An 11701-nucleotide genomic window follows, 5' to 3' on the forward strand; every position below is an offset into this window, starting at 1 on the left:
TTACTCACCTATCACTATGATGAGAACAATGTGGTCTTGGCTATCTGTGGTTTCATTCACTACAACATAAATTTTCTTGCCACAAAACTTTTGAAGAACTGTGTTCACATGTTGTTCAAAGACATGGGGCAAATGGCTTTGACGAAGACTGCTCTCATTTTCTGGCAGCGTGCGTCCTTGTTTACAATGCTTAATTAAGAAAGGACGCATCTTCATCATTTTTTTGAGTGGTATGTCTGACTCGCATGACCACAAACTGGCGTCTTGCATCTGACGATTTTGTTATTTCCTCTGTTGTTACCTGAAGGGCAACATTTTTGATCCTAAATTCTCCTTGTTCTTTAGAAGGGTCTTAGATTTAACGTGGTCATTGCAAGAATCTTTTCGTTTCCAGTCTATATGGTATGCTAGCAAAACTTGTAGAAAAGTTGTTGTCCAGATTCGTAAAAGTCACCGGGATATTCTTGCGCCATCAATTTTGCAGTTAAGCTTGTGTTTCTTAGTTTTTTCTACGCAGTTAGGGTATCTGATACTGCTCGCTTTGACATTTCTGTCTCGTGCAGCTAGCTAATTCACGTGCCTTTAACATACAAGAAAACATACAGGAAACGCGTGCACAAACAGATAGAGGCACGACTGGATTTCTACAAGAATTGCATTTGCTTGAAAAACAACAAACAAAAAGAAAATAGTATCTGAAAAATAAAATTACAGATTATTCAATCGTTTAATTTATCGGGAAGTTTTGTAACAGTCACCCCTTCAGCCTCTAAATTCTATTTCCGTTTTTAAATCTAAAATCTGTTTTTATGTGTTAATTTTGTAATTCAGTTTATGTTTTCCGCATCGCGTAAATGATGGGGCCCTAATAATGGTAAGTTTTCTTTTACTTTTCTGCCATGTTTTTTTTTATTTTTAGGGGGTAAAAACCGAGTCTAGTTCCACATTGTAGCTGCGCCCATTTGCTTGTCTCAGAGAAAAGTGAGATGGAGGTTTGTCTTGTGCATGATACTGAACTTTGACTGCAGGCTACCCCCCAATCTACATCAATGCAAGTGTTATTGATTCAAAAAGAACAGCAACACAATTAAATATAATGTTTAGATGGAGCTCCATGGTGTCTAGTGGTATTTTTAGAACATGCCCTGCGGGCAACTCATATAGTCCCTGTGGGTGACCAGTTGCCCGCGGGCACCGTGTTGGCTACCTCTGTTTTATCTGAAACATTTGATTACATTATTTTTCTTGACACTGAAATTATTTAATTTCTTATAGCAAAACTATTTTATGGAGCTGTTTATTTACAGTTGCCATAGCATTACAATAATCAGATGGCTGGTAATGCATAGTGTGAGTTCTTACAGACACAACAGTATAAATAATAGCATTTTATGTTTGAGCAAGAATTCTGCATTACATCATTTCAAACTTCTTAGTGAAGTTTAAAGTAAAATCAGTTCACAACAAATAATACACACAAAATATAACTTTTTATTTAAGATGATTCAGTTTTGGCCTTACATATTCTAGTTACATTTCTTTAAGTTAAATATTAATTACTGTTTATGTTACTAAATACTGTATGTTGTGAACATTTACTGTGTATGATCAGAAGACTATGCCATTATGGCTTGCTATATAATTACATTAGGAAAAAAAACACTGAAAATTTCCTTTTACCTTCATATGTATAACTAATACATGAAAACTTAATTTAGTGACGTGTCAGTTATTAATGGTTTCCAGCACAGAGGGCATGGAGCTGAAGCTTGGCTGAGATATTTCCTGATCTGTCAACCAGTTCCCGCTGGTTGGTGTCCATCACCAGAGAGTCAGCTGTTGTTAAAACTTGCATATGAACAGGAAGAGCCCAATTTTCAAGCATTCTGTCCTTCTAATGCCAAGACCAGCTCAGCTCATAGTTAAAAGAGAATGGCTCTTGAAAGTCTAAAATCACTTATAAGCCAGTCATCATCACAGCCAAAAAATATGACTGGTTCCTAAAAGTTTGCTCCCTTCATATTTGACGATTTGTATACTTTTCAACAAGTGCCAAAGAAGACATGTTATGTCAAACCATTAGGATATAAATAGGTTAAAAGGCATTAGGTTTATAACTTTCTGAATAAACACGGATAATAAATCAAACTTGTTTTTTTTGTCGTTTTTTTCTAATCCTTAGAAGTGACAATGGGTAAGACTATGTGATCTGATGAAAAAACAAAAAAGTTCTTCAGTGCAAATACACAGCATTGACCTTCTTAAAGGGAACTAAAAATTATAAAGTCTATATTCCATCACTTTAGAGGTGTAATATATTTGTCATATCAACACACATTATAATAACAGCTCGGCAATATAAATTATTAAACACTTAAGTCATCATTTAGTTGGTTTGGCTACATTTTCCTGCTTGATCAAGGGTGTTATCATTTCCCAGTTTACATGAAATGTTGCATATGGATGGATCAGAATTACCACAAATAAAGCCAAGCTTTCTCATCAAGTTTTCTTGTATAAATCCCAGCCTTTGCATGGAAACCTGAGTACGTACATTTCAAGCCTCTTTTTGTGTGTACGCAGGTTTTATAAATTTGACCCCTTGTCCCTTAAACTATTATCTGCCTTGCTCTATCTATTTAAACATATGCAGGTGTCAGTGCTTAACTTGGTCTCAACGATCCTGAAGAGTGTGATGCAGATACCATGATAATAATAGTGTTCATGTTGTGCAGAAAAAGCATGAGTCTAGCCGCATCTTATTCTCTGTTCACATTTGTTGTTTTGGAGGCATCTCTCTTGGCTCATAACAATGGCAAAGTAAGGTAATGAGTCTTGTTAGGCACTTAGATTATGGTGTTCCTGTTCCTGCTGTGTTGTTGACTGTTCCTATGTCTTTTTCCTCTAATTTTCTGTAAGACATGGCACAACTATTGCTCCTTTTTAAGATCTTTAACCTTATCAAATCACTAACCAATAGAGAATAACCTTATATACCAATGTCACAATGATGTGACATATCATGACACCAGTAGTCACAAGGTGGCAACAGATGCTGTTGCCACACCCACCATATGACGAAACAGCATGGGATCCTGGTTGGTATCCCCCCAGGCAGACACTTGGTCCTGTCTCACCCTCTGGAAATGTCCATCTATCAAATGCAGCCAGATGTTACGTGGATGTCCCATTGACCTGGTCTAGCCACTCGTGTTCTCAACAATGAGGATCCTGAGAGCTGGATCACCCTCGGGTAATCGTGCCACAAGGCTTTAGTGCAGTAACTGACACTCCTTCAAAATGCAAGTAATGTGCTTCATTCAGGACTCTGTGAGCAACTGCTCACTGTACACAAATTCAACCCAGAGGTACCCAAGGATTTTACGAAGAGACACAGTACCAAGGAGTCCAGTCTTTGTCTCAGGTCACTGGATTGCGTCCATGTCTCGCAACGATATATCAAGACAGGAAGCACCAGGACTCTAAAGACTTGGACCTTCGTCCTTTTGCAAAGATATCAGGAGTGCCACATACCCCTTTCCAGTGACCTCATGACCCCCTATGCTCTCCAAATCTGTCAACTGACTTCATAGGAAGTGTCACCAGAGACATGAATGTCACTGCTGAGTTAAGTAAACCACTTGAAATTATATATTTAGGAGAGGCTTAATTCAATAAATTGAAATTAATAAATACGTGTTTAGATTGTTGTCAGGGATTATCTGACGGTTATCCCTGTCCATCAGCATCTATTTTTATGGCAATCACAGCACTTCTGAAGATGATGCTATTTAAAGAAGGATGCCAATAGACTGTGCGTTCTGTGCATTTCACATAGTAACTCAGCAAAGATGTATCTGGCTTTGAGTGTTGGAGAAGGATGGGCTCAAGATACACCAGCTTGAGTGTATAAGGTACAGCAAAATCTCCTGAGATTTTCACTTTTGGTTCTATTATTTATTATGGGGCAATGAAGTTTACCATTTACCTGTCTGGTGGTGTTCAAGTTTCTGTTCACCCACAACAATGTCACTGGACCACCATCAAAACAATAAATAGTGAACTTTATTGTCCCATAATAGATAATTCAGTTAGCCTTCTGTGTAGCAAATAAATGGCAATATATTTGTAAAAATAATAAAAGCAGAAAGAAAAAACACAACTGATAATTTCTTTCTTGAACTACATACAGTATCTCTGTAGAGAGACAGATAAGAATAATTTTTGGGCAAGGTTAGCATGTCACCGTTCCGTGAATGTCTTGTAACTGATGTCATTGATATGTGTGGGTGTCACTGCCATTTTGCACCTTTCCCTAGACCTGTTAAAGATGGAATGGCTGAATGTGCAAGGCCAGCCAATGATTCATGGGGATGTGAGTACCTGGCTTGAAGGGCCAAACAAACTGTAAGGGGAGGAGTCGACCACATGTAAATCTGTGGCGGGAAAAAGGTGAAGGAGGAGGAGAGAGTGCCAGACACAGGAGAAGGAAAAGGAGAAGCAGACACTACCAAAAAAAGCAAGAGGGAAAGCTACTTAATTTGATGGGACAAAGACAGGTGAACCCGGGTTCATTTCTGTGAGAATCACAAAGTCATTCGGGAGAGGACCTGACGGGCCAGCATAAGGGATTGTGTAACATTACGTTTCCCAGAACAGGAGGTATGGCTCAGTGTGTCCTTCGCCATTACAAACTGTAAATAATCATGTTTACCAGTGAATATTTAAAGGACACTGGTTTCATTAATTTGTTTTTCACATTTGTTTATTAGTGGTGTATGTTGTTAATTATTTTGTTTTGTGATTTGTGTGTGTGTGTGTGTGGGGGGGGGTATTGAAGTGCTGCATGGTGGTATTATGTGTACAGGGGTTTGTTTGTTGTGTCCAATAATAATTCTTTTGTAACTCAACTTTGTTTTTGCTGGTGTGCTTCTGTACTTGTGGTGGTCTAATAGGAAAGTAGTGTTGGTCGCTAGCGCCCCGGATCATTTCTTTATTTTTTTTCTTTCTCCTTGTTGCTGCTCTAGGGCAGCAGTGTATGTTATAAACCCCAATGACTCTCATAGCTGTTTTAATTGTGCATTACAGTTGAACATCTTGGCCTTAAATTTACCTGGCTCTGCTGCTCTTGTTAAGATTCTCAGGTGTTGTGACATTGCGGCTATAGTTTACTTGCGAGGTCTATTTATGTATCCTGCACCACAACACTCTGCTGTGACATTAGTAAATATCAGCTGCTGTGATAATGGCTCCTTTTGGGTTCTTTCATGTATCTTTTGTTATTACTGTTACAGATTGTTTTACTGTTTAGAATCTAGGCCTTCTTTGGAAATTTGTCTCCCTCATTCATTTATACCTTTTGAACTGCTCTTTTGATTTTTGGTAACTACTATCAATCCATCCATTTTCCAACCTGCTGAATCCGAACACAGGGTCACGGGGGTCTGCTGGAGCCAATCCCAGCCAACACAGGGCACAAGGCAGGAACCAATCCAGGGCAGGGTGCCAACCCACCGCAGTGGTAACTACTATCTATTTATTATTTGTTATGAGTTTGATATTCTTGTTTATTGCTTGTTTAATTTCTTAGTTTCTTTCCTTTTTTTCTTTTTGGTTTAAATGTATCTTTTATTAATGGTTAAGTTCTTTTGGTTTCAGTTCTTAACTTTAACTGTTTTATTAATGAACCAAATAAGTGTTTAGTGGCTGATCATGAGTTTTAGTAAGGTTTGTTAGATTTGGCCCTTTCCATCTTAGATTAGTCGTAACAGTTTATTTACATGTGTTTTTCATACAGATGTTAAGTGTTAAGTGCATTACAGACAACAATCAACCAGGCAGAAAAGCCAGTAGAAAAAGTAGGAAAAATTATAGTTGACTTAATTGTTGCATTCGGCTTTTATGTACTAATGCTTATTCAACACAAAAAAAACCACAAGCGCAGATTCAAAAATATAAAACAAAAAAAGAGAGAAGAATGCAGTGCATGACAATTCTGTAGTCAGAAAAGGAATAGTAATAACAGGAGGAGACTGTGGATAACGTGTGCAGAGTAACAGACAGGCTGCAGTCAACAGTACTCACAACTCATTAGATTTTCCAGTTTATTTTGTGTTCAGGTTTTTAGTATGTCCATATTCTCTAATTTGATTGCTTAGCACATTTCGGGAACTGTTAATCTATGCAACTCCAGGTCCAACCCTCCCTATTTCCCTGTTTTAAATAATTCATTAACTTGTCCCACTGCTACATGCCCAATCTTTTCCAAATAGTCCCCCTTATGCACTCTATATACTGTATATGTCATTCTTTCCTTCACCAAGATTTGTATCTTTAGCCGATTTTCTCATTGTTACATGAACAAGCTCATGGCTCAGGGTAGACTTTCTTAAGACCACCTTATTGTACCTTCCATGAACTTTAAACCTTTCATTTTTAAAAACAGCTGCCAATGATCCTTTTACAGATGTCAAATGCTCCAGCATGGAACATGAAAATGGAAATTTCCTCAAGCTGCAGCCCTTACTTTATAAACACATCCCTCTCAGTATGTGCACAAAGTGAGATTTCTTGCCACTGGTGCAAAACTGCATGGCTAAACTACTTACTGCATATCACACCATTTACTTTATAAATCATTCCGATCTACAACTGAAGAACACTAGTAACTTGCTAGCAATTCAAAATCATATTGGGCACCCTATGGCAAAATACTACATGGTTTCCACTACCAGATAATTTTGTGTATTTTAACACTCCTCTAAGAAGTTTCTTTATTTAAAAGATATAAAATATCTAAAAGGCAAGGTGTATTCTCTAGGCCATGTTAATCTTTCCTCTCCTCACCTCTTACATTCAAAGTGAGTTTTTTTATTTATGTATTTTTTAATGATTTTCATTTTTATGTGAAATGGTCTATTTTATATTCATTGTTATTCCTGAAAAAATGTTTAGGTCTAGTTTATCCTTTATACTTTCATTATCATGAGCTAGCTATGGTATATGTCATCCAGGAATGCCCTATGTTGAAAAGGCCACAGACTAGCTAAATGAAAAATTGGGGTTAGCCACCTTGAGCTGGTGATTCCCTGGATGCATTGGCACCATCTAAAGTTTTGTAAGTGAATTGCAACCCGCTTTATTTTTATTTGTGGACCGACAGACTGATGATGAGCACCACTGCTTCTGAGTACAGCGTGGCAAATATTGGATAGAAACTACATTAATTCAAGGTATTTTGGAAATGTTGATTAGACCAAGAGTGGGATGGTATCTCATCAGATATTCATTGGTATTTGCACATTCTCTGTGATAGGCTGCTGCTGTGCTTCAGCCAGGGTTCTCCCCCTGGCCAGTGATCAAATTTCATTTTTATGCCTTTTGGCTCATGTTTGAGTCATTTGTTTATGCTGCTATTTATGTTATTTCCATTATTCTGTGTTTTTTAATAGTTTTGGGTATTATTTAATTTCTGTGTCTATGCTATTACTATGTGTCCTGTATATTGTGCGTGATTTCCTAAGAGGGAATTTTGCTCTTCCCTGAACTCAGGCTCCTTACCCTCTCCAGTCACAGCTAGGAAAGATCTAACAGCTGCTCTCTTCTCCTCTCCAAACATGTTTTATATTTCATCTGCTGCTTTTGTGTCTTCACATGTACTCCCATTAAACAGCAACCATCTCCACCTGTGCTCACTGAAATCATAATTAGTTCTGATTATCAGTCTGCCTTTCACACATGATAATTAATCCAAAAAAATTAGAGGCAATTACACTGTTTTGCAGCCTGTTCTACTGCCAGCTGGACCCCAACAATATACTGTATATGTAAATTATATGTGGTCTGTTATATTCTCAGGACGACTGTAGCCTGCACAAGAGCACTACGATATTGTGTGAATTGTGCCAGCCCCTGATTTTAGTAACACTGTGCTACAAGTAACATAGTGGATTAACCTTGTGCTTCTTCATCATTCCTGCTGAGTCCTCACTTTGTTTTGGAGGTTCTGCCAATTCCTACCCAATTTCTTTTAGCATACACATTTAGACAGGTAGTGGGTGTCCTCCTATACTTGGGTATAGCAAGTGATTTACTTAAGAGTGATATTATTCCAATACTTTTTCTTATAAAGATTTTGAATGAATGGGAAAAGTTTGTTGGACGATTAAAAATATTAACAGTTACATAATAAAATATCCAAATAAGTATAGGCCAATACGTTTAGCTACATCACTGGTAAATAAACAGAAACAATTACTAAGAACAAGATGATGTGACAGTACGCAGTAAGTCACTTTTAAACCATTACCTGCTAATTTGTTAAAAATCTCTTGTTTTTATTTAATTTTCATTTAACATGAGCAAAAACTGGGTAGTGAAAGAATTAAAAAAATACAAACTGTACTTACCTGTTTGTGGAGGCGATGAGCAGTAAGACCTGCGTTGGGCCATCTTGGAAATGGCCTTTCTGAGACTGGGAAACTATGCAGAGCAACAAATTCCCTAAGATTTAAAAGAGAATTTGGCTCTGTTACAGCCTCATGTGCAGTGGGACAGGATATAAGATTAATCATTTTTTTAGTATTATTTTATTAAATACAGTATTTCCCGAGTAGAATGGAAAAGAAAGGCTCTAGGCGTATTGTTTATTCTAGCTAAAGATACTTTAAAGATTTTTTTCTTTATTGTGTAATGTTGTTAAGGTTATTAGTAGTGAGATAAAGGAGGTTGGCCCCATATCGGGATAGTGTTTGAATTTCACCTGTTTGTTATATTGGTTAAAGCTGGAGAACATAAGAGAATATCCCTGAAGGACAAAGGAGTTTTGATGTAATGTGAAGGCATATCAAATCAGTTAAAGAAGTTGGCTTTTTCAGTTTAAGAACCGCTGCAATGGGGATTTAATCCGTGTATTCTACTCCTTTAAGATTATTTATTACCTTCATTCTAAAATCTTGTAAATTTAAACCTTAACCTTTTTCCATTTGGTTTATTTATTTTTGCAAAGGCATACTCATTTTTTATTACTATTGATTCACTTTAATTTTTATGTAAATGAATCCCTTTAAATTTTTTTGTAGCATGTTAACGTGTTTCTCCTCATTGGTGTCTACTTCTCTTACAACCATGGTTTTGTTTAAATTAGGACTTGACTTGTAACAGATTGAACATCTTATGAACAGGTCTATTAGTGAATAGTAAACAATTCTTTACCGGAGGGATGTTCTGCTTCAGTAATATTCCTTATAAAATTCTAGGAGGAAACAACAAAAGCATACAATCAGGGATGTGCATATGATATTATTTGCATGGATTTTCAGAAGCATTTTGATAAAACACCACATGAGAGGCTACTGATCAGAATAAAAGAAGTTGCAATTCATTGTGCAGGTGGGTACAGAATTGTCAGACATATGTACCTGAAAAACAACTTCAGGCTTGTCAACTTGTAATTCCACAGCAAGCCAAAGGTTCATTTCTTCTCCCCTTCATCTCTACAGATCCAGAAACCAGCTGCCCTGGCTCGGCAGTAAACAGATGACTAATTTTTTCAGATTAACTGGAAGATGCATGCAAAAGGTAAAACAAAACATATAAAATATAAATGAAATGAACGAAACTAAGATGAGAGGCAAGAGTCACAGTTAAAAATCAGGCAACAAGTCAAAACCAGGTAAGACACAAATATCAATAACAAGAGAGCTCTTTTAGAATTTAAAGCCTAAAGCAATTTTCCTTTAGCTACGCTCTCCTTCTCAGGGGTGGGGTTTGATTAGTCTTCAAATTTGTTGGGTTATAAATCGATCTGTTTGTATGGAATGATTACAATGAAAATTAATAAAATAAAAATATTAATAATAAAGAATTTAAAGGATTTATCCACAGATCAGATAACGCTTGGTGCAAACCTTTAAATCTGTTCTTCTGTTAGACTGAAGGTCTTGACCCCAGAGACCACACCCCTAAAAACATGGAATGCCACTCTGACAACAGGTATGCAAAAAGGTGTCTAAGACAGAAAAAGACCATAAGACCCTAAAATTCAGCCCTGATCATGTACACCAATGGAAGTGACATTACTTCCATTTCTGAGGCTGCTGGACCTGCCCTTTCCACCTCACTGACTTCATGACCAGCAGCATCATCATCTTTCTACAATCTAATGACAGACTTACCTCTGGAAAGATGTTTCTTTCAATGTTAAACTTAGTTTATTATTTTGTTGTTTAATATACTGGGCTTGCCGTAGGGTACTCCAAATTTTTACCTTTGCTTTGTACTTTGTTTCATTTACAATATATATGTATTCAAATACAGTATATATACTGAATATATGAATATATATATATATACTGTATATATACTGTGGCAGGCGGCCGGGGCACTTGCCTGACTGGGATGCCCCTGCCACATATGTTCCGGAGGCGCAGGCATGGGAAACCCAATACCTCCCCCTGGATGCTAGATGGCAGCCTCCCTGGGTTGCAGCGGTGCCTCGGACTCTCCCGGGGCTTAATGGGGGTTGAAGTGTTGTACAGCCCTGTTGGGTTCTGCAAGCGCCGCAATGGGGTGCTGCAGCAGGAGCTGCTGAACCCTTCTGGGCACTGGTTTCGCCACACTCGGAAGTGCAGCCGTATGTCGGCAATCAAGCACCTGGAGCACTTCTGGGTGCCCAATAAAAGGAGCCAGCAACCACCACTCAGTGGCCAGAGTTGGGAACAACAACAACAACAACATTTATTTATATAGCACATTTTCATACAAAAAGTAGCTCAAAGTGCTTTACATAATGAAGAAAAGAAGAATAAAAGACAAATAAGAAATTAAAATAAGACAACCTTAGTTAACATAAAAAGGAGTAAGGTCCGATGGCCAGGGTGGACAGAAAAAACAAAAAAAAACTCCAGAAAGCTGGAGAAAAAAATAAAATCTGTAGGGGTTCCAGGCCACGAGACCGCCCAGTCCCCTTTGGGCATTCTACCTAACATAAATGAAATAGTCCTCTTTGTAGTTAGGGTTCTCACGGAGTCACTTGATGCTGATGGTTATACAGACTTCTGGCTTTTAATCCATCCATCATTGTTGGAACATCATGGTGCTTTGGGTAGATGGTGGTGGCACAAGCCACCACCAATAGGACACCGGAAAAGGAAACAGAAGAGAGAGTAGGGGTTAGTACAAATTTTGAATGAATAGTTATTATAATGAATTGGATATACAGAGTGTCAGGATTAAATTACAGTGAAGTTATGAGAAGGCCATGTTAAAGTAATGTGTTTTCAGTAGTTTTTTAAAGTGCTCCACTGTATTAGCCTGGCGAATTCCTACTGGCAGGCTATTCCAGATTTTAGGTGCATAACAGCAGAAGGCCGCCTCACCACTTCTTTTAAGTTTTGCTCTTGGAATTCTAAGGAGACACTCAGTTGAGGATCTGAGGTTGCGATTTGGAATATAAGGTGTCAGACATTCCGATATATAAGACGGGGCGAGATTATTTAAAGCTTTATAAACCATAAGCAGAATTTTAAAGTCAATTCTGAATGACACAGGTAACCAGTGTAGTGACATCAAAACTGGAGAAATGTGTTCGGATTTTCTTTTCCTGGTAAGGATTCTAGCAGGGAAGAGGAAGACAAAGCTTGGAGGAGTGGTGGTTGAAGAGAAAGGAGAAGAAAGTGTGTGGCGTGTTTGGTGGTGCTTG

General features: G+C 37.7%; 1 long non-coding RNA gene across 1 annotated transcript; it reads left to right on the plus strand.

Moving 5' to 3' along the window:
• The first annotated feature begins 4484 nt into the window (after positions 1 to 4484).
• Positions 4485 to 11026, plus strand: LOC127525989 (uncharacterized). Its single transcript, XR_007933613.1, has 3 exons — positions 4485 to 5521; positions 9258 to 9390; positions 9501 to 11026. It is a non-coding gene; the product is annotated as an uncharacterized LOC127525989 (long non-coding RNA).
• Positions 11027 to 11701: the final 675 nt, after the last annotated feature.

The sequence above is a fragment of the Erpetoichthys calabaricus genome, chromosome 1 (genome assembly GCF_900747795.2).
Source record: "Erpetoichthys calabaricus chromosome 1, fErpCal1.3, whole genome shotgun sequence".
NCBI lineage: Eukaryota > Metazoa > Chordata > Cladistia > Polypteriformes > Polypteridae > Erpetoichthys > Erpetoichthys calabaricus.